At 46.8% G+C, this 24822-nt stretch overlaps 1 protein-coding gene across 2 annotated transcripts in view; it reads left to right on the top strand.

Moving 5' to 3' along the window:
* HTR1F (5-hydroxytryptamine receptor 1F) overlaps positions 1-24822 on the top strand; it is a 358823-nt gene that overhangs the window by 928 nt on the left and 333073 nt on the right. The window lies entirely within an intron of this gene.

The raw sequence follows: 24822 nt of genomic DNA, 5'->3' as shown, positions 1-24822 counted from the left end.
GTATTGTGTATTACATAAGTGGTTCCATATAATTGCCCATGAGAAACCTTATATGAAAATGCAGGGAAATTACACTGATGATTCCACTTGAATATTTATATTGATTTTTTTTTTTACTCAAGTATATAGCAGCTACATAATATGGGTAAGGTGCCATCAGGGAGTCAGGGAAAGTGCTACTATTTCAGGAAGTCTCCCTGACAGTCAGGGAGAGTTAGAAAAAGTGCAAACATGTAAACAAAAAATATTTGCAATAAGATATCTCCTGAAAGGTAGCCCATTGTAGAAAATCACAGATGGAGCAGACTCTTGTGTGCTTTCTACAGCGGAAATGTTTAAGCATACAGTGTTACAGTTCACTTTATAGAAAAACTGATACAGTATCGGTCTATCTAATGCAGGGGTGGGGAACCTTTTTTTTGTTGAGAGCCATTTTGATATATATAACATTATTTGCGGGCCTGGTGCAGGCCACGCTCCCTCCGTGTGATGTCACACGGGGGCGGGGCTACACATGGCAGTGATTACAGCAATGCCCCAAGCATCCTGAGAATGCTCCGGGGAGCTGTAAGGGTAGCGTGTGACCGTCTGAAGCATCCTAAGGACACTCCAGGCGGCACTGCTGCATAGATTCTGTCCATTCTAGGCCAGATGAGGCTAGCTGAAAAAAGCTCAGCGGGCCTGACCAAATGATTCCGCGGGCCTTATACAGCCCCAGGGCCTGATTTTCCCCAACCCTGATGAGCTAACGGCAACCTCCGATGATATTAGCCATTGTAGCCTATAGGTTATCATTGCACCAGAGAGGGATCTACTGTATGTATCCCTTCCGACAGTATATACTATGAGGGAATTGGTATAATATCCCGACAGTTGTGATGCCGGCTGTCAGTAGACTGACAGCGGCATCCCAATGCCTACAATCCTGACAGGGGAATGGTAAGTACTGTTCCCCTGCCCTATTCACTCCCTAACCCTCCTTTCCTGCACCCTAACACTAACCCTCCCTAACCCACACCCTAATCCTCCCGGTAAGTGCCTAAACCTAACCTCCCCCCGATGGTGCCTAACCATAGCCCCCACTGTCTGGAGCCTAACCATAACCTTCCATAATTCCCCTGGGATGCCTAAATCTAACCCCTCCCCCCACACGGCTAAGACCTACCCGGCCCTGCTATACTAACAATCGGGATGCTGGCTGTCAGGATTCCGGCGTCGGAATCTCCAGCCATGTTGGGATTCCGGCACTGGTTTTCTTACGCTGATCGGGATTCCAGCTCCTGGATTTCGGCAGCCAGCATCCCACTGTGAGTATGTTCTGCCTTGTGGCTGCGCACATGCAGTAGATGACCAGCATGAGAACAGTGATATTTTTCCCCTGCGATCCGCGAGGAAATAATGTTTTTTATAATTTGCTGGGAGAGCTGCTTTTGAGCACAGTGTCCCGGTATGAGAAGAATGGTAAATTGCCCCTATACAACATCTCTTATCATTGCAAATAGCGGAGATATGTGAAGTCAATGTTTCCAAAAATGATTGGAATCGAAGAGTCTAGGATTTTTAACTTGCTGATTTTTTTCTGATCTGCCACAGATCTGCGGACATTAATGAGCGGCATCAAGAGAACAGGGAATTGTGGTTCAGGTTATGGGGCCCATAAGGAATAAAAAAGAAAAACAGCCCACACTTAAAACAAATTGTAATTTCTATATATCTCTCATCTGGCACTGTCCCTTCTGCATTCAAACATGTTCTTGTCTCCCCATTCTTAAAAAACCTACCCTTGATCCTAACACTCTCTCTCCTCCCTTTTGCCTCCAAACTCCTTGAGCGTATTGTATACAACCGCCTTATAACCTTTCTTTCCTCCCTCTCCCTCACTCCTGTTGACCACCCTCTCCTGCTGCAAATCCTTCACTCCCTTGGTCTACATGACACTGCCCTCTCCTGGCTGTCCACATACCTCTCTGGCTGGTCCTTCTTTGTCTCCTCTCATGACTCCACTTCCCCCCACATCCTCTTACAATAGGTGTTCCCCAAGGTTCTGTTCCTGGACCACTCCTATTCTCCCTCTATACGTCCTCTCTAGGTGAACTCATCAGCTCTTCTGACCTCCATTATCATCTCTATGCTGATGATACTCAGATCTACCTTTCCTCCCCTTACCTCTCCCCCTCTCTCCTCACTGATATCTCCAACTGTCTTATCTGCTATATCTTCCTGGATGTCCCAGCGATTTCTTAAACTTAATATGTCTAAGACTGAGATGATCATCTTCCCACCCTCCCACATAACCTCACTTCCCACTATTTCTTTATCAATTGATGGCACAACTATCTCCTCTAGCCCCAAAGTGCGCTGTCTTGGAGTTAACATGGACTCCTCCCTCTCCTTCAAACCACATATCCAGAACTCCTCACAATCCTGTCATTTCTATCTCAAAAATATTTCCAGGATCAGACCCTTTCTCACCCTGGATGCTACTAAGATCCTAAGATATTCACAGGTCATCTCCAGATTGGACTACTGTAACCTCCTCTTTTCTGGCCTCCCCAACTCCCATCTCTCTCCTCTCCAGTCTGCCCTCAATGCTGCCGCTCAACTCATCTTTCTCTCCAAACACTCTACATCTGCCTCTCTCTCCTACAAGCCCTCCACTGGCTCCCCTTCAGAACCCAATTCAAGGTTCTCACACTCGCTTACAAAGCCCTCACACATTCCTCTCCCATTTACATCTCTGACCTCATCTCCCTTCATTCTCCTGGCCGCCCTCTTCGTTCAACAAATGCACGCTGCCTCTCATGCCAACTGATTACTTCCTCCCACTCCCACCTCCAAGATTTTGCCCATGCTGCTCCCCACCTTTGGAACCCTCTCCCCATCAGACTCTCCACCTCTCTACAATCCTTCAACGGGCTCTCAAGACCCACTACTTCATCAAAGCCTTCCAGCTTTCACCCTAACTCGCTACTCCATGCTCCTTCCTCCCTGTCTACCCCATCTGTGTCACACCTGTTTGTCTGCCCTTCCCCTTTAGAATATAAGCTCTTGCGAGCAGGGCCCTCTACCCTCTTGTGCTTCTCCTTACTTTATTTTCACCTACTTCTTACTCCCCACTAAGGCACCTAACACTTAGTTGCTTATGCTGTTGCTTATTTGAGTGTTATGGTCACCAATGTAGCAATGTATATTATACATGTCCTTGTCCTGCATTGTATTTTTTATTGTACTGTTAGTCACTTTTTTAGTTATGTACTTTGTAAGGCGCTGCGGAACACTTGTGGCGCCATATAAATAAACTATAGTAATATAATAATATATAATCATTACAAGTTGCCGAATAAAATTTGTGCTTTATTTTGTGGGTTGAGTGAGTGACATGGCTAAAAGTTACTATGTGATGTATCATTAATATTTTTCTGTAAAGTAAAATATTTACAATAGGGCCAAAAGAAAGCACTATCTGTCCCAAAAACACAACATAATATTCCTTCCAATCCAGAGAAAAAAATAAAAAAGAGAAACCAATGCTAAACTAAATAGTGAAATTGCACTGGCCTCCTTGCTAAACACATCAACTCAGGTATCTGGTACTGAAATGAATACTGCATATATCTTTGGACTGTCACCATCTATTACTTTGATCTAAGCCATCAGTGCGTCATATATTCTCAATTAAAATGCATTACTGTCCACTAAGCAAGTTATCCGCCTGTGTATAGCAGACTCAGCCAATGCAAAAAATACCTCAATGATTCACATAATTTTAAAAATCTCAAATAACCTCCCCCAATGAAAAACTGTAATAGACTACTTACATAAAGTGCTTCAGTGTCCCACACAATGGTTGACACTTTCTAAAATGATTGTGGAGAACAAGTGTATGTTGGTAACATAAGGGGTACAATGTTTTGTATATGATGAAGAACAAGTTATGGTACACAAGTGTCACACTCAATGCTTTATACAATGATGGATATCGAGTTAGGGATGAGCACAATCATGTCACACACAAATTATGATGTTTCTAGTATGGTACATGCAGACTATGCGGTGCAACAGTGTCATGCACACAGTATTAGGTTACAGCAGTGTCACACACACAGTATTAGGTTACAGCAGTGTCACACACACAGTATTAGGTTACAGCAGTGTCACACACAAGGTACGATGTGTTCTAGTGTGACGGAGAATGGGTTATGTTAGTGCACAAGTGTCACACACAAGGTGCCATGAGTTCTAGAGTGATGGAGATCAGGGGAATAAAGTATCACACACAGTATGTGATGGAGAGAAAGTAAAAGGAAGATTTTTCTCTTTTACTATAAAATTCATTTTTCAAAAGTTTTTAAAAAATTTTTTTTAATTGCTTGATTTGTTCACTCTGGGAAGACCCAAAAGGGTTCACACAGGTGCACAGATCTGTGGCATCCAACTGAAGGAGCCAGGCAGTGGTATAGGATCTAAATGGATCCCTCTTAGCAACCCAGGAGCAGGGTGCGGGTACAAACTGAAGATGGCGAATGTTCCCACAGTAAAACTGATGTATTCTCAGAGCTTAATGAATTTAGGTCCCCATACTTGTGTATGGGGACAGCATGCCAGACCGGGGCTGAAAGGTAAGCAGGAGATACTGTATCATTGATATCTCCTGCATTACCTGACAAATAGGCCCAATACTTAATTCCTGCAAAAGCAGGTGCAAATGTCAGGTGATGATGACTAGTGAGTCAGACACAGCAATAATGGTTTGGGAGTCGGAAAGTTGTTCGAACACAGAAAGAGTAATAAATGTTACCAATGTGTGAACTGTCTTAGGTCTTAGGTGGGGATGCGATCATAATACCGACACCTGTCAGAATCCCGGCGCTGGCATCCCAACCGCCGGAATCTTGACGGTAAGTACTGGGGTTAGGGGAAGGGGTAGGCCATATTTACCGACTTTCTGGCAGCCCAATTCAGGAGGGGGCTGCCAAGTCGGTGCAGCAGGGGGTGTGGGGGCGGCTGAAGTGGGCGTGCCGGTGTGATCACGGCCCAGCTTCCGCTTTATAATGCCGATATTACCAGCATTATAAAACAGGGGGCGGGGCTACGATGACGCGGGGACTGCCGGGAGCCTCACAAAAATTGTGTGCCGCTCCCGGCCCACCACAAGAAATGACAGCTGGCCCACTGTGCCCGCGCACGATAGTGGGCGGTCCGGGGGTGCGATGACACCATTCACACTGAATTGCGTTATCGTACTCCCAGACCGCCTACTTTTGTGCGCGGGCACAGTGGGACAGCGGCCATTTCTTGTGGTGGGCCGGGAGCGGCACACAATTTTCGTGAGGTTCCCGACAGTCCCGGGAGAGTAGGCAAGTATGGGTTAGGCACTAGGGGGAGGGTTAGAGTTAGGTACTAAGGGGGAATGGTTAGGTTTAGGGTGTTGGGGAGGTTAGGTTTAGGCACTGGGGGGAGGTTAGGTTTAGGCAGCGGGCAGGGAGGGTTAGGGGTAGGGAGAGAGGAAGGGCTAGGATTCTGACCGCCGGGATCGTGAGTGCAGGCATCCCGTAACCAGAGGCGGGTGGGGCCGGGGGGCAGGGTGCCATGTGCCCCCCCCCCGGGCCGCAGCGCCATATACTGTCGCGGGCCGCGGGCAGTCTGTATCCCTGTAACACAGCTGTACCACGCGTGTAGTGCTGACTGGACGGGGTTCAGTCAGCACTACACAGTGACAAACACAGCGGCTGGCGCCGGCAGCTGTGTGTTTGTTTTAATTAGCAGCAATGAGAGTCTGTCAGACTCTCACTGACTGCTGCGCCCACTGCTAAAGCCGGGCTGGAGCTCACTCATGAGCTCCATCTTCCAGCTCCCGCAGTGGGTAATGGGAGAGATGTCATGACGTCTCTCCCATAATGCAGAGCGGGTCGGCCCGGGAAGATGGACAGAGGAGCGGATGGCGGCGGCGGGAGCGGAGATTCAGGTAAGTTTTTTTTTTTACTATTTTTATAACGTGTGTGTCTACTGGGGGGGGGGCACTATGGGGGTGGACCACTACTGGGGGCACTACAAAGTGGGGACAACTACTGCGGGCACTACAAGGGGGGGACTACTGCTATGGGCACTGCATTGGGGGACCACTACTGGGGGGCACTGCATGGGGGGGACCTCCACTGGGGGCACTACAAGGGGGGGGCTAATACTAGGGGCATTACAAGGGGGGACTACTACGAGGGGCACTGCATAGGGGGGACTACCACTGGGGGCACTGCATCGGGGGACCACTACTGGGGACTCTATATAAAGGGCAATACTGGGGGTACTGCATAGGGGGGGACTACAACTGGGGCTACTATTTAAAGGCCACTGCATAAGGGGTACAACTATTGGGGGCACTGCATGGGGAAAACTACTACTGGGGGCACATTATAATGGGCACTGCATAGGAGTACCACTACTGGGAGCACTGCATAGGGGGCACTATATAAGGGGCTTACTATTGGGGGACACAAGGTGCACTGCACAAGGGGGACCACTACTGGGGGCACTGCATAGGGGGGATCACTACTGGGTGCACTACTGAAGACTTGCATAAGAGTATTAGCAGAGGGCCTGATTCACAGTTGTACGCAATATCGAATGTTTACGGAGTGAAGTGATTATCGGTAAATCAGGGCCACTGTCTTGTACTTGCCCCCCAGGCTAACAGTTACCAGGCATCCCCTGCCCGTAACCAACCCTTTAGGTGATAGAGTGTTATTTAGGAATTTAATACGCTTACTTGAAGAGAGCTGTCTGGCAATGTTTTGTAGACTAGTTGAAATTCTTGTTGTATTAAGGACAGAATTATACAGAGTGGGTGGTGTTGCCCAAAAAAAGCATTAGCAGGGAATGGGAGCACAAGAGTGAGAATGAGTAACCTAGTATGTTATTATTATTATTATTATTATTATCCTGTATTTATATGGCGCCACAAGAGTTCCGCAGCGCCTTACACAGTACATAAACTAATAAGCACACAAGAAAACAGATATTAACAGCACAAACAATGCAGGACACATACATGATTTATACATTGATGCATAACACTTAGATAAGCAGCATGGTGTCTGTAACCAAGAGTTGGGTGCTGTTGTAAATTAGAGTATAATTAAGTGAAGGAGAAGCACATGAGGGAAGAGGGCCCTGCTCGTGAGAGCTTACATTCTAAAGGGGAGGGGACAGACAAACATGGGTGACACAGATTGGCTGGATACGAGGGTTACAGTACTCTAACATCTATGGAAAGGTTAGTCTAAACTTAGGGGAAAAAAAAAATACGAGTACAACAAAATTGCACCAAGCCTCATGATTAGGGGGCCATTGCCAAGGACCATTTGAGAGGTCATCTTGCTGCGTGGATTGGTAAGGTATAGTTGGAGTGGATAAGCATTTTGTTATTATAGTATTTAATATTGGATTCAGTAAAGCATAGGTAAGCAATGTAGGAGTTAAATATATATCAATAAACAAGTTGTTCTAAACCGAATCTTGACTTTTCTACCTGAACAGACTAAAATGAAGCCAGGTATTATATGCTTACATCATGCAAATACACTGCGGGCGCCAGATGCCCGGCGTCCTCACAAGGTTTGCTTAGAAGCCCAGCGTATAACCTGATTAATTTATACCAGCTGTGAGGCCGATGTAAGAACATCCTTTCGTTTTTTACACTGTTATTTGTTCATTTTTTTCCCGGTGTATCTTCTGTTTTACAGTTATTGAAAACAGTACATTTACTGAGCAAACCTGAGAAAGTGTGTCGGATTTGTGGCATTTCTAATATGTGCTACCATGCTTTCACATGAGATTAGGTTTATAGCCAGGTTCTGCAATAATCAGCATTTTGTTGACAGAGAATACATTTCTCTATTTTCCGTAGAATAACCTTTTGTTATCTGATACAATTTCATACCTGCATCCTGCTCTCAACAATTCAAATTAGCCCCAGATAAACGCTCCTGGCATTTGCATAACGGTGGGTTTCGTTCTGATCGAAATGAAATAGTACACACATATGACCAATATGAGGGAGTACAAATGAACACACTTTATTTACAAGTAACAAACAAACAATAAACAAACAACATACAAAAAGTATACAGTATACTCAACTTTTGTCTATGTATTCAGATGACACCGGTAAATCATCATCAGCAACATAAGATGTACTTCATCTTCTTCCTAACATGGGGTATGGTACCAGGGAGCCCTCATTTCTTCAACACCTGATTCAGCACCCTACTGCAGTCTCAGGTCTACCACGAGTCAAGAACCTTTGTGTACCTCTGATTTATATACCCTAGTCTGGGGTGTTGGCTTTCTGGATATTAAGCCCATATTAGTTGCAAACTAGATATCAAGCACTGGTTGCTCGAACATAGCATTGGCCAAACTTATCTCCCTTGCACATACTCCGTAAGCACTAACATATACTACCAGACAAAGAAATACAGTAATGACGTATCCTAATGTCTGGAGATAAGCTCTATTTCAAAGCTCCTTTGTGTAGAATATGGACATCACTATTAGTTACCCATAATATTTATGAATGTGGCTCACTGTCTACTGATAAGACCATGTAAGCTATGAATGGCTCATTATACATATCTGATAGTGACAGGTACGAATAGGCCCCTCAAATTATGTCTTGTTTGACCTCAAAAGGTTATATCTGACCACTCTATGCAAAGACTGCAACTATATGAATACAATCTCTTTTCAAACCTCAAAGAGGCCTAGCAAGGGGTATGTGTGTTTGTAACTTATATGCCTATGTAGAAATTAACTATTTAACCCACTGATTACAGCATTTTATTAAATATACACTGGAGTCGCCATGAAGTATAGTGAGTTGCTGCCTGCTGAGGGGGATCTCATTGTCCCCCTTTGCAGCGCAACTTGGCCCCACCCCCAGGGACCTCATGTGGCGAGCACCAACAGTCGACCTTCATGTGACAGAGTGAAGAGCACTGGCAGATCAACCAATAGGGACCTTGGAAGGGAGGACCTGTTGGGGGCCACCACTCCACAGATACCCTGCTCCCACTGTAGAGCTTGTGGCACCACCCACACTCACACACACTTTATGGCGCCGCACATAGAATTTTAATCCATCTTTTGGGCCTCCCAGATTTTTCCAAGCCCCCCAGTACCCGAGCTCGTCCACGCTCTTGACAACCCTTATCCATTAGCCAGTGCCTGTGTAGTCAGTCCACATCAGAGCCTAGCCTGGAGTACTGCTGTGACAGGTCCCGGTCACCTGACCATGGTCCATCCAATCCTATGCTAGACTGAGCCTCCCTGAACAACCTGATTCAGCTCAGCCTCTCACAGCTAAAGGTGCCCATACATCAGCAACTGTTTGTCGCGATCCGGCGATGCGATGGGAAATGCCGGCCTTCACATGTTAAATGTCCGCGATTTGACAATTGCGATAATTTTTTGATCGCTATCCTCAAATCGCCGAAATCCAACATGTTGGATTTCTGTGATCCTGCGATGCCGGGTTGCAGGATCGCGGCAATCCATCGCTAATGTATGGGGCCTATTACCCAGGGGTATAAGTTCCATCCACTGGCTCTAGCAAATTACCAGTGCAACGTCTAAGCTCAGTTCCCACTGAGCCTATACTACCCACTGAACTACTTCCCTAAGTAGTAAGTATCCAGAGTGCTGATATTTTGATTTAATCTTTGTTCACGTTTACTTCATCTCAGACTCTTGACTAACCACCAGTGAACTGTTTTACCCAGTCCCTACTGGATGAGGTTTAGCTGTGCTCTCATTACATCCTGACAGGCTCTAATGGACTATTTCGCAAAACTGCACTAAGAATCCTGTTTTACCCGTGTGCAATCATTTTCTAAAGTTGCACAGCATATTCAGTTGTTGTTTTTGTATCCTGGTTCCTGGCCAATCCCATTGCATATCCTATAACTGGTTTACTCTGTTATCTGCTCCAGCTCTAGAGTACACCTGTGCAAACCCTATCTCTGGCTGCACATGTAACTCCAGTTCATTCCTGCTTCACTGGTTCTGCTCCTGGTTATCCACAGCTACCGTCCATTCTGTTATTTGGTCCAGGCTTGCCTAGCCTCCCGATTTGGCCGGGAGACTCCTGAATATCGGGTGCCGCTCCCGGCCCCCTGGAAAGCCAGGCAAGCCTCCCGGCATCCACCAACCCTCCCGACCTCCCCTCACAATAAACTAGAAATCCTCGCAGCAGGTGTGGGAGGTGGGGGCGGTGAAGCAATTCGCGCAGAATCATCGTGGCCCCGCCCCCTGCTTCACAATGCCAAAAATAACAGCATTGTGAAGAGCTGGCGGGGCCACAATGACATGTTCATGTTGCCCCGCCCCCAATGTGTCATAACTGTCCGAACACACCCCCTGCTGTTAGCCGACAATCAGCTCCCTCCCAGAGGGAGCTGATTGTCGGCAATTATGGCTTGGTCTGCATCCGGTCCTGCTATCATCTGAGTGCTACCAGATCCTGGACTACAGTGACAACCCAGTTTCAGCCTGTTTATTACTCTGCCACTCTAGCATTCCGGATTACAGTTACCAAGTAAGGAAAGTGTCATTTTCTATCTACAGTATCAATCCAGTAATCAGCCTGGTTAATCTACTCCATCACTCTTCTCTGCTACACATCATCCTGTCACCAACACCAAGGTCCTGATGGCTAGTGGTCACGATTTGGCATTCTCTACGCCGAGGCCCGGGTTCATTTTCCGGTCAGGGAAGCATACCAGACTCTATCTGTATCTCATACCAGCTTTACCTACACTCCCCAGACTCCTATACAGACCTTTTCCTGACCCCGGCTCAACAAAATAAACACAAGACTGACAGCCCTACTGTTGAAATGCCAGTTGTTACTAGAGATGAGCGGTTCGGATTCTGTGGAATCCGAACCGCTCCGAACATTGGGGATCCGAGTCCACCCGAACCCTGTTCGGGTGTTCACCGCCTGACTCGGATCCCCGTTCGGGGCCGAACGGCGGCCGCCTGATGTCGGATTCTCACTAGAGAATCCGACATCAGGTCTCCTCGCATGTAGGGCAGAGCGCTGTGATAGCCCTCTGCCCTACACAGACACAGACACACAGCCGCCAGCGGCAGCTGTGTGTTTGTTACAGCAGCCAATGAGAGTCACACAGACTCTCATTGGCTGCTGCACGGAGGGAGCCGGCTGGAGCTCACACATGAGCTCCGTCTTCCGGCTCCCTCCTCAGCGTGTGACAGAGCGGACGGCGCGGGAGCGGGGATACAGGTAAGTTTTTATTTTTTTATTTGTGCAAGGGCCGGGGGCACTACTGGGGGGGGTCTGCACTACTGGGGGGGTCTGCTACTGGGGGGGCTATACTACTGGGGGGCCATACTACAGAGGGGCCTGCTTCTGGGGGGGGCTATACTACTGGGGGGGTCTGCTACTGGGGGGGGGCTATACTACTGGGGGGGCCATACTACAGAGGGGCCTGCTACTGGGGGGGGGCTATACTACTGGGGGGGTCTGCTACTGGGGGGGCCATACTACTGGGGGGGATCTGCACTACTGGGGGGGGTCTGCTACTGGGGGGGCCATACTACAGAGGGGCCTGCTACTGGGGGGGGCTATACTACTGGGGGGGTCTGCACTACTGGGGGGGTCTGCTACTGGGGGGGGGCTATACTACTGGGGGGGCCATACTACAGAGGGGCCTGCTACGGGGGGGGCTATACTACTGGGGGGGGTCTGCTACTGGGGGGGCCATACTACTGAGGGGCCATACTACTGGGGGGGCCATACTACTGGGGGGGCTTACTACTACTGGGGGGGGCTGCTACTGGGGCAGCCTACTACAGGGGGGGCCATACTACAGGGGGGGCTACTACTGGGGCAGCCTACTACTGGGGGGGGCCTGCTACTGGGGCAGCCTACTACTGGGGGGGCCATACTACTGGGGGGGCCATACTACTGGGGGGGCATACTACTGGGTGGCATGCTAATGGGGGGCATACTACTGGGGGGGCCTGCTAATGGGGGGCATACTGCTGGGTGGCATGCTAATGGGGGGCATACTACTGGGGGGGCATACTACTGGGGGGCATTCTACTGGGGGCACTGCATAGTGGACCCTACTACTAAGGGGACTGCATAGGGGGCACCACTGCTGGGGGACATTGTGTAAGGGACACCGCTACTGTGGGCATTGTGTAAAAGGGTCACTACTGTGGGTATTGTGTAAAAGGGGCACTACTGTGTGTCGTAACATAAATAAGAGACACTACTTTATGGTGTAATGTGAATCAGGCCCTATGTGCGGTGTAATGCTAATAAGATTGTGCACTGTGACTCCTAGGGCCGTAGCCCACTTTGTAAACAAGTACTGTGACTCTGCTGGCCGTACCCCACTGGGTGGGTGCACTACTTTTCATTTCTGCCACTGCTGTGTGGCAATGTGTCATAGATGTGCTTTATACTGTGGTGTCTGTGTCGTTGTGCCGCTGCTTTGTCGCTTAGTAACCAGTCAGCTCACTGCAACCTTTGGCCAATAATGTTGAAAACAATATTATAAGCTGTGATATGGTCTAAATTGACTGGAAATTAATGTTATTGAGGTTAATAATACTCTAGGAAGAAAAAAAAGACCAATTTATGTGATTTTAGCTTTTTTTTGTAAATTTTTGTAAAAAAATCCAAATCCAAATCCAAAGCCAGTCACCGCAGTTTGGCAAATCCAAATCCAAATCCAAAGCCGGACAACGAATTAGAACCAAATCCAAATCCGGCAAAAATGGTCCGGCGCACATCCCTAGTTGTTACGTCTTTAGACCATCGGTCGCATCATCGAAATGTAACCAGCCCTATGGCATGTGCAGTTTCTCCGTCCACGTATGGCTCCAATATGAGTGGTTGAGCATCTGTGAATGCAATCGCTTTCAGCGACACCCCAATGACCTTCCGAAAGCATGCCCATAAGACGGACCATCTACGTTCCAGCGCTAAAACACCTTCCTGTCACTGCCCAGGAGCCTCGCGTCTCCTGTGCACCTCAATTGCAACCCCCACTCTGCCCAGGCGTTATCTGGTCACATGCGCAGTGCGACATAGACGTTTGGCCAGAAGAAAAAAATCACTCCACAGCGTGTGACTCACGCCCATCGTGTCTGAACTTGTGATGATTTGCGTTGTATACACAGTTCAAAAATAGGGACATTACCAACATCAGGATGAATGTGAGAGCAGCCAAGACCCTGTTGTAATTGTAACACACTTACGTATGTGGTTCTATAACATTCTGCTTCAGTCTGCTAAGATATATTCATATAATAAACAAGGCATTATCATTTATATATAAACTCCTGTAAATAGTATCTTAATAAATGCTGAGTACAAATGTTGAAACTGGTTTGAAATTTAATAACGTTTGTGCAGCTTGAGGGCCCCAAACGTGGTACAGTTGTCATATACAGTAATTTGGGACTAACTGCTTTTTTCCTGAATTTATGGTTCAAAGTTTAAATTTGCAGCACACCGTTAAAACGGAATCAGTATGTTTGACCGCCGAACGTGAGCACGGCGGTTCAAATCCTGACGCCAGCAGCCTGATGGAGGAGATCCCGACCGTGGAGGTAAGTTTACTATTCCTAACCCTTTCCCCCCCAACCCTAACCCACCTTTAGGGGTGCCTAACCCTAACCTCCCCTTGTTAGTGCCTAAACCTAACCCTCCCTGGGGGGGTGCCTAACCCTAATCTCCCCCCTTAGTGCTTAAACCTAACCCTCCCTTCCCCTAGCCTAACCCCCCCACCCCCGGCTACGTGAATACTTACCCCCGGCATTGGACGATCGGTCCGGCGTCCTGTCGGCGATCCGGCGTCGGGATTATCATAGGCGTCGGTATTTCGATGCCTATGTTAGATCTCTTGCCGGGATTACACTGTCGGTATTCAGACCAGCGGCCATGCGTCCGCCTGTCTCATAACTACATACCGTAAAAACACAGTACTTTGAGTATAAAATATATTATAGAATGTTGTCTATTCTATAGTACATTTTATAGTGTTTGTAACATTTGTCAAGTTTGAACAGCGAATATTACTGTGTTTGAGTTCAGAGAACAAGAATCCCATTTGCTCAGTAAACCATTAGACGTACATACAATGTAGTCATTTATGCTACAGACTATGATTAGAGATGGCAGCTTATGTGATAATGATGCTAAACACCATGGCATTAAGAATTGGCCATCTGGATTAGATAATGTCCCTGACATTAAAATACTGTATGCTGCTTATTATTGAAGTTTCAGTTCTCAGTGCTTCACCATCTAAATGTATTACTCACCCCTCTCACCTGTTTTGACATTTTCATATTGTGAACGGAATAAACTTTAGGGGGCCTATTTATAATCGATGGCTGTTGACCCTCGATAATTAGGTATCCTACTTGTGGTGGAGGATACATATCACAGATGTTTTCGCTGCTAGCCAGCAGTGTTCATGTGCATCCGTGATCTGAGTTTATGCATGTGCACTGTTGCAGGGGACACATGCTGCTGTGTGCTGGGCTGCAGTGGGAGACTGCTGCATAGGGTTTTTAAATTTTCTTCCAAGGGGGTGTGGCTACGCTTCCCACAATTAGGCCATGCACCCTCGTCAGTATCAGGGCTCTTAATGGCACTGTGTCCTCATAGACTATTGCTGCAGACGTGCCAAAAATCCCTTCTACGTGCACCAGGTCTCGCGTAACTCTGCTTATGCAGATCGTCTTTTTGCATTTGTTTTGTTCAAATGTGTGTCGCAATTAGATGCTTTAGAAATGTTCACAAGACTGCACCAATTAATTTGATATGTGACATTTGTATATCTGTGTGCGACTACGTCTGAAAGAAACAGTGTTGTCCTGTATGCAGTGCCAGGGTTGGACTGGCCCACAAGGGTACAGGGGAAATCCTCGGTGGCCTCACTGCCTGAGGGTTAGCCAAGCATCTGAGTGGCTGGACACCCCCCCCCCCCTCTGGTGGCTGGCACACCCCTTAAGCATGGGCCTCTACCATTGCATTCCCCCGGTGGTCCCTTCATGCCCCAGTCCGACACTGTGCAGTGCACAAAAATAGTAAATAGACTCTTATTTACTAAAGTGCAAGTTTTTAGAAGTGGAGATGTTGCCCTGCTATGGATTCTTGCCAATCAGATTCTAGCTATTATCTTCTAGATGATGCTAGATAAATGATAGGTATAATCTGATTGGTTGCTGTGGGCAACATCTCTAATTCTAAAAACCCGCACTTTAGTAAATATACCCCTAAAGTTTATCTTTTAGGGCGGGATGTACTAAACAGAAAAATGCAGTAAAGCCCCCCAAAAACTGCATTTTGGGGGGCTTTACCGCAATTTTCATATGTACTAAGCATTCCGGTGCTTCGTCCTGGTGGGTAACTCCCTCTTCAGAGGGCATTACCCAATAGAAGCCTAAGAGGGATCCAATCAGATCCCTCCCAGCTTGCCTCACGGCATGCACATTCTTTTGCGCATGCGCAGAAGGATGTTGGAGGGACTTCTGGGTGTTAAGCCCGGAAGCCCCTCTATCCTTCGATTTTAATCAAATTCCTTAGTACATACCGGGGTAATTAACCCCGGGAAGTACCCAATAAGAGGCGGGATGCACCGCATTGTGGATGTGATGCTTAGTACATCCCGCCCTCAGTCATAATAATTTAAAAAATGTTGCAGAACCAGCGAAATCATTTAAAAATACATGCATAAAGATAAAGTACAGAATAAGTATAAGAAATTACAGTAGTGACAATAACATATGTTGGCTTGTCTCCCTTGGTCTCTAAATAATTATTTAATATGACAAGTGTGTCCCTTGTGTGCAAAATGTTCTGTGATATGTGTGTATATCGATGTTTATATGTTAAAATGGAAATTCTCAACGATATTTGGCAATTAGCTGCTTGCAATTAGGTAGAGTTCCACATATTGATATGAATAAATCTTTCTCCCTAGCTATCTCCCTAGCAGTGGTAACTATATACACAAACAAAACAGGAAGGCGCCTAAGGGTAGTATATTAAAGTCTTAAGAAACTAAAATTTATATAATATAATATGTGAGTACTTAAAATCTGAAATATAATTAATAATAGGGGCTTATATGAAGCTACTCCACTTCAAATGACAACGGAACAACCTTGGATGAAGTATTGAGACCGCTGATTTCTTCAATCAACTGTAGTCAAAGCCCAAAATCACCTCAGAGTATCACAGTGTAGCAGAATACTGCACAGAACCATCCTCGTTCAATGACATTCCTCAGGGATGACATTAATTTACTATACTATGAGGGCCTTCCTGTGCTGTTTCTGTTCATTACTATTTTATATTCTCGACTGGCAAGGATTTCACAGGAGGAGCCGCCAATTATACTGTTCATTATTTATTACTATTGTTATTTCTTAGCGCATTGAGGGTCAGCTTTGTATCATATATATATATATATATATTATATATATATATATATATACACACAATATATAATATATATATATATATACACAGTATATATATATATATATATATATATTTATATACACAGTGTATATATATATATATATATTTATATACACAGTATATATATTTTATATATATATATTTTGTACCGCCCAACTGTCCCGAATTTCAATAGGACAGTCCCACTTTTCGGGCACTGTCCCGCTGTCCCACACGTAGGTAACAGTGTCCCGCGGGTGTTTGGAAGATTAGGGGACACTCTGTCATCGCTGCTCTGCAGCAGCGTCTATTCACTTCCGTGATGAGGCTGGGTGCAGCCCAGCAGCAGCCGGAGTACTGGCCTTGGTCCCAACGTGACAAGAAACGGGCGTGACACGCCGTCACAATACCAAAACATGACGCTCTGGGGGCGTGGCCTAGTGGATACAAGACTGTGCCTCCTTTTCATGTGTGCGTTGAGTACTGACTCTTCTTTTAAGAATGTTGAGAGGCACAATATATTAATGTTGTCCCTGAATTCATCCCTGATAGTAATAAGGTTAGTCGGTAGTTGATACATCGAGACAATTATTCTTATGTGTCTGTGGAAGGGGAGTTAGTGTTTTTCTTGGGGTGTTTGTAGTACTATTAAGAAGAGGGTTAACATTATTTTTATGCAGGTGTTAGATGATAATTCATAGATTTTACAAGCATTGAATAAATCTAGCTTAAGCTCTTAAAGTAAAGAGAGTACAGTTCTCACCATCCCTCTAGATTTAAATGATGTTAGAAAACCCCTCATAGGGCCTGATTCAGATCTGCCCGCAATGCCGATCTTCACGTAGTTGACTGATTTCTTTGCTACTGCACGTATGCAAAAATCCAATAAATCCCCCTATGGCGCAGGCGTTACACAGAGCATACGCACAAAGGCGGTGTCGCGATTGAGACGTGCAGCATCAGGAATGTGACGGGCGTTCCTGGGCGAATACTGAGAGGTGTGTTAGCGCACGCACGGAGATGAAATGAGCGTACTATGAGAGTGGCGCAGGCGCACCGGTGCAAGTGGTTGCGTGGACAGATATTCAGCCACTCACATAGGAGGCCATTCTCGGACGGAGAAACTGGACCTGCCATAGGGCTGGTGCAAGTTTCAATGGTGCAACCGATGATGCGTCTAAAGATGCACCAATCTGTATTTCAGCACCTAACATGGGGGGGGGGGTGTCTCAGTCCTTGCACAGTAGTACACCAGGGAAGGGCTTTGTAGCAGCATTTGCATAAAGTCGCAGACGGGTGACCAACCAATAGATGCAGCTGCATTTGCGTCCACCTATGCATCAGCCCCATAGTGTAAGGACAGTGCAAGGACATTCTCTTTAACTGCACTTCACTCTACAGTCCCCTACTGCAGTATGAATGCGCCAACAACATTTGTTGTATATCTTTATTTTAGGACATTAAGATAAATAATCCTGTAGTTTCCACTCACTCTCTTTCACTTACAGAACTGGCTTTTTAAAATGGGTTCCCATATTGTTTTTGTTATAACTTAATAAAAGACATAGGTGTCAGTGTATCCAGCAGTTAAGAGTAGAGAAGTTGCCCATTGCAACCAATCAGCATCTGCCTATCATTTTATATGATGTGTTTGATAAATTGTTCCTCATAGCTGATTGGTTGCTATTGGCAACTTCTCCACTGGTCCACTTCTCCCCTCTTTTCACTGCTTGATACATTAACCCATAGAGGTCTAGGTACTATAAGGAGTAAAGGGGTGAAAACGCTAAAGGCAGAGAAAATCCATGTCCATACTGCTTCTCCATATGGATTTTCGCTGCATTTTTGCTACCTGTGCTAGGTAAGATGTATCTATATCACACTGCTATATGTTTCTTTACTTACTGGCTCCTGCCTGCTCCAGCGCCGCCATCGCGTCACCTCGCTGCCGTTATCAGCCTGCTGTTGTTTGTAGTAATGCAATTGTTACGTCCTTTTTGTTTGTTTTGTTGAATGTCAGTAAAGTTGGTTTTGGTTTAAAAAAAAATAGTGCTGCAGGGAGGTCACGCAGCAAAGAAATTGAGCCGCGCATGGGCATTACAACAACAGGAGCCGAAAAGCATCTGTAAGAAAACCGCTGAGGGGTGAACTTAACGTCATACCTCCCAACTGTCACCATTTCAGCGGGACTGTCGAGTTTTACAGGCACTGTCCTGCTGTACCTCCCGGGCATCGCAGTGTCCTGCGGGTGGGGGAAACTTGGGGAGGACACACCAACACCACTGCTCTGCATAGCTGAGCAGCCTTGAATGCATCTCGTGCATCATCCACAGTGCCAGCTCTTGCAGAGGCTTGGGGGCTGTCCAGCAGTTCCCGAATCGCTGGGCAAGTCCCCAGCATGACGAAAATGGGGCGTGGCTCACATTTACAGCGAGGCCACACCCCTTGCCAATAATGCACACCCCCTATTTTCAGGCGCAGACATCCCTCTATCTCATGTTATTAAAAGTTGGGAGGTATGCTTAACGTTCACCCGCTTCGGCAGCAGGTCTCTTGGTAAACAGCGTGGTAGCTGCCTCCTGCTTTGCATCTGTAGCAGGCGAAGCAGGAGCTGCAGTAACACCACTGTAAGTGGAGTGTTAGTACATAGACCCCAATAAAATGATGTATGCAGTGGCAGATCTTACCTAGGGGCTGCAAGACTGCAGCCCCCCCAGTAAATACCTCCGCTGTTCAGTGAGCCAGTGTAGTCCTTGACTGCACTGGCTTCACTGTGACTGGAGGTGGCTCCCTATTGGAAGCGCCACCTGCCAGTCATGCTGGATAGGCAGCCAAGGGGAGGTGTCTCCTCCTCCTGGGACCAGGGCCGGATTAGTAATGGGGCTGATGGAGCTACAGCTCCAGGCCTACAATCAGAATAGGCCCACAGCCCTCTGATGCGTGTCTGCTGCTGCAGAAAGGAATTTTTATTTCCTTCTGCAGCAGCCTCAGGGCCGACCACGCCCCCCTGGCCGAGCATAACACCCTCACCCTGCCGGTCGCGGCTGTGACACGTGACGTGACACCGGAACGCCGGTGGACACCCATACTGCAAGGGCAGCGCAATGGAGGACCTCCCAGTGCTAGTAGCCGGCGGAGCCTACCCGTCATGTGACGTCACTGCGTGTGACGTCACATAGGAACCGCCCGCCGCCACCACCGCACCGCGTCCTCACCCTGAGCTGACCACACCCCCGGCCGCGCACCGACTACTGGCACCTCAGTCACACAGGCTCACAGCTCCAGCTCCTCCGTGGCTGGTGACACTGACAGCAGCAGCACTATCTGCAGCAGGGTGTGTTTTTTTCAGTCCCCAAGGTGAGCTGCTGTTTTCATTCCTTAATACTAGGCTGCTGCAGTGTAGTGGTATATGTATTGATATGTATGCATATCGATACATACATATCTTACATAATATTAAATATTCTTAAAACAGTGTGTTTATAAATATATAATGTGTGCACAGTATATATACAACATATAAACTGTGTGTGTGTGTATATTATATATATATATATATATATATATATGATATATATATATTAGGGGTGAGCGGGTTCGGATTTCTGAAATCCGAACCCCCCCGAGCCCCCCCGATCCGAGTCTGATCCGAGTCAGGCTCGACTTTTCCCGCCTGACTCGGATCTGAAATCGAGGCAAAACGTCATCATCCCGCCTTCCGAGTCTCGCGGGTTTTGGATCCTATATAAGGTACCAGCGTCGGCGCCATTTTCTCACTCGGCTGTGGACAGTGAAGAGGGAGGGTGGGAGTTAGGGCTGTGTAGTGTAGTGTAGTGTAGTGCTGCTGTTGTCCACTACTTCAAAGTCCATAGGGGCTGGCTGTGTTGTGCTGTGCTGCTGTTGTTAATAGGGGCTGTGTCCACTACTTCAAAGTCCATAGGGGCTGGCTGGACTGTGTTGTGCAGTCAGTTCTCCATAGGGGCTGTGTCCACTCCAAAGTCCTGTGCACTGTCCCAGTCCTAAAGGAGTGCTGTAGTGTTGTCCAGGGGGTGCTCTGTCCATCAGGGGTGCTCCCCCCAAGTGCTAAAAAAATAATATATTTTCTGTGTTTGTGAATTGTGTGCGCAGTAGCCGCACGTGCATCAACAAAGTAGTGCCAAGCGTGCGCCTGTGTCATAAGTAAAGGGCCGGCTGGCTTGACCGTTAAAGGGTGCTGTAACCCCCGAAAGAACACTCCAGTCCAAACCAAAAAAAAATTATTTTCTGTGTTTGTGAATTGTGTGCGCAGTAGCCGCACGTGCATCAACAAAGTAGTGCCAAGCGTGCGCCTGTGTCATAAGTAAAGGGCCGGCTGGCTTGACCGTTAAGGGTGCTGTAACCCCCGAAAGTACACTCCAGTCCAAACCAAAAAAAAAATTATTTTCTGTGTTTGTGAATTGTGTGCGCAGTAGCCGCACGTGCATCAACAAAGTAGTGCCAACCGTGCGCCTGTGTCATAAGTAAAGGGCCGGCTGGCTTGACCGTTAAGGGTGCTGTAACCCCCGAAAGTACACTCCAGTCCAAACCCAAAAAAAAATTATTTTCTGTGTTTGTGAATTGTGTGCGCAGTAGCCGCACGTGCATCAACAAAGTAGTGCCAAGCGTGCGCCTGTGTCATAAGTAAAGGGCCGGCTGGCTTCACCGTTAAGGGTGCTGTAACCCCCGAAAGTACACTCCAGTCCAAACCAAAAAAAAATTTATTTTCTGTGTTTGTGAATTGTGTGCGCAGTAGCCGCACGTGCATCAACAAAGTAGTGCCAAGCGTGCGCCTGTGTCATAAGTAAAGGGCCGGCTGGCTTGACCGTTAAGGGTGCTGTAACCCCCGAAAGTACACTCCAGTCCAAACCAAAAAAAAAATTATTTTCTGTGTTTGTGAATTGTGTGCGCAGTAGCCGCACGTGCATCAACAAAGTAGTGCCAAGCGTGCGCCTGTGTCATAAGTAAAGGGCCGGCTGGCTTGACCGTTAAGGGTGCTGTAACCCCCGAAAGTACACTCCAGTCCAAACCAAAAAAAAAAATATTTTCTGTGTTTGTGAATTGTGTGCGCAGTAGCCGCACGTGCATCAACAAAGTAGTGCCAAGCGTGCGCCTGTGTCATAAGTAAAGGGCCGGCTGGCTTGACCGTTAAGGGTGCTGTAACCCCCGAAAGTACACTCCAGTCCAAACCAAAAAAAAATTTATTTTCTGTGTTTGTGAATTGTGTGCGCAGTAGCCGCACGTGCATCAACAAAGTAGTGCCAAGCGTGCGCCTGTGTCATAAGTAAAGGGCCGGCTGGCTTGACCGTTAAGGGTGCTGTAACCCCCGAAAGTACACTCCAGTCCAAACCAAAAAAAAAATTATTTTCTGTGTTTGTGAATTGTGTGCGCAGTAGCCGCACGTGCATCAACAAAGTAGTGCCAAGCGTGCGCCTGTGTCATAAGTAAAGGGCCGGCTGGCTTGACCGTTAAGGGTGCTGTAACCCCCGAAAGTACACTCCAGTCCAAACCAAAAAAAAAAATATTTTCTGTGTTTGTGAATTGTGTGCGCAGTAGCCGCACGTGCATCAACAAAGTAGTGCCAAGCGTGCGCCTGTGTCATAAGTAAAGGGCCGGCTGGCTTGACCGTTAAAGGGTGCTGTAACCCCCGAAAGTACACTCCAGTCCAAACCAAAAAAAAATTATTTTCTGTGTTTGTGAATTGTGTGCGCAGTAGCCGCACGTGCATCAACAAAGTAGTGCCAAGCGTGCGCCTGTGTCATAAGTAAAGGGCCGGCTGGCTTGACCGTTAAGGGTGCTGTAACCCCCGAGAGTACACTCCAGTCCAAACCAAAAAAAAAATAATTTTCTGTGTTTGTGAATTGTGTGCGCAGTAGCCGCACGTGCATCAACAAAGTAGTGCCAAGCGTGCGCCTGTGTCATAAGTAAAGGGCCGGCTGGCTTGACCGTTAAGGGTGCTGTAACCCCCGAAAGTACACTCCAGTCCAAACCAAAAAAAAAATTATTTTCTGTGTTTGTGAATTGTGTGCACTGTGGCTGCACGTGCATCAACAAAGGAGCAGCGCCAAGCGTGCACCTGTGTCCCATAAGTAAAGAGCCGGCTTGCTCATTTCTTAAAGGGTGGTGTAACCCACAAAGTACACTACTCTCCAGCAAAAATAAAAAAATATTTTCTGTGTTTGTGTGCGCTTTAGCCGCACGTATATATATCAATATAACATAAATGGAGGACCAAACTTTCTCCGATAAAAATAAAATAGGGAAAGATCAAGAACCACTTCCTCCTAGTGCTGTTGCTGCTGCTGGGAGTTGTTCATCATCCCAGAGAGGAAGTAGGAACATCACTACTTTTACTAAACAATTGACCCTCCAACAGTCCCTAGCGATGAGGATGAAGTACGACAGCAGTCATCCTGAAGCAAAACGTATAACTGAGGCCTTGACTGCTATGTTGGTGTTAGACGTGCGTCCGGTATCCGACATTAGTGCAGTGGGATTTAGACAATTGATGGAGGTAGTGTGTCCTCGGTTCCAAATCCCGTCTAGATTCCACCTGCATCCTCAAAGCAGCAGCGACAAGCGTGCGTCTGTCTGTTAAAGGGTGGTGACACCTCAAAGTGTTCTACACAAACAATTAAAATATTGTTCTTTTTTTTTCGGTCTTTGTGAAATGTGTGGGCTGTAGCCGCACCTGCATCCTTAAAGCAGCAGCGACAAGCGTGCGTCTGTCTGTTAAAGGGTGGTGTAACTCTCAAAGTGTTCCAAAAAATAAAAAACTATTTTTTTAATGTGTTTGTGACTTGTGTGCGATGTAGCCACACTTGCATCCTCAAAGCAGCAGCGACAAGCGTGCGTCTGTCTGTTAAAGGGTGGTGACACCCTCAAAGTGTGCTACACAAACCATTAAAATATTGTTCTTTTTTTTTTGGTCTTTGTGAAATGTGTGGGCTGTAGCCGCACCTGCATCCTTAAAGCAGCAGCGACAAGCGTGCGTCTGTCTGTTAAAGGGTGGTGACACCCTCAAAGTGTGCTACACAAACAATAAAAATATTCTTCTTCTTTTTTCTGTCTATGTGAATTGTGTGGGCTGTAGCCGCACCTGCATCCTTAAAGCAGCAGCGACAAGCGTGCGTCTGTCTGTTAAAGGGTGGTGACACCCTCAAAGTGTGCTACACAAACAATAAAAATATTCTTTTTTCTGTCTATGTGAATTGTGTGGGCTGTAGCCGCACCTGCATCCTTAAAGCAGCAGCGACAAGCGTGCGTCTGTCTGTTAAAGGGTGGTGACACCTCAAAGTGTTCTACACAAACAATTAAAATATTGTTCTTTTTTTTTCGGTCTTTGTGAAATGTGTGGGCTGTAGCCGCACCTGCATCCTTAAAGCAGCAGCGACAAGCGTGCGTCTGTCTGTTAAAGGGTGGTGTAACTCTCAAAGTGTTCCAAAAAATAAAAAACTATTTTTTTAATGTGTTTGTGACTTGTGTGCGATGTAGCCACACTTGCATCCTCAAAGCAGCAGCGACAAGCGTGCGTCTGTCTGTTAGAGGGTGGTGACACCCTCAAAGTGTGCTACACAAACAATTAAAATATTGTTCTTTTTTTTTTGGTCTTTGTGAAATGTGTGGGCTGTAGCCGCACCTGCATCCTTAAAGCAGCAGCGACAAGCGTGCGTCTGTCTGTTAAAGGGTGGTGACATCCTCAAAGTGTGCTACACAAACAATAAAAATATTCTTCTTTTTTCTGTCTATGTGAATTGTGTGGGCTGTAGCCGCACCTGCATCCTTAAAGCAGCAGCGACAAGCGTGCGTCTGTCTGTTAAAGGGTGGTGACACCCTCAAAGTGTGCTACACAAACAATAAAAATATTCTTCTTCTTTTTTCTGTCTATGTGAATTGTGTGGGCTGTAGCCGCACCTGCATCCTTAAAGCAGCAGCGACAAGCGTGCATCTGTCTATTAAAGGGTGGTGACACCTCAAAGTGTTCTACACAAACAATTAAAATATTCTTCTTCTTTTTTCTGTCTTTGTGAATTGTGTGGGCTGTAGCCGCACTTGCATCCTCAAAGCAGCAGCGACAAGCGTGCGTCTGTCTGTTAAAGGGTGGTGTAACCCTCAAAGTGTGCTCCACAAACAATAAAAATATTCTTTTTTTTTTTCTGTCTTTGTGAATTGTGTGGGCTGTAGCCGCACTTGAATCCTCAAAGCAGCAGCGACAAGCGTGCGTCTGTCTGTTAAAGGATTACATCGGTGACAGCATCCAAGTAGGCATGTCAGACAGTCCGTACCTGTACTGGCAGGAAAAA

Source organism: Taudactylus pleione, unplaced genomic scaffold (genome assembly GCF_031769625.1).
Source record: "Taudactylus pleione unplaced genomic scaffold, aTauple2 ptg000303l, whole genome shotgun sequence".
NCBI lineage: Eukaryota > Metazoa > Chordata > Amphibia > Anura > Myobatrachidae > Taudactylus > Taudactylus pleione.
Note: the sequence above shows the minus strand (reverse complement) of the source record. Positions and strands in the feature narration are given on the sequence as shown.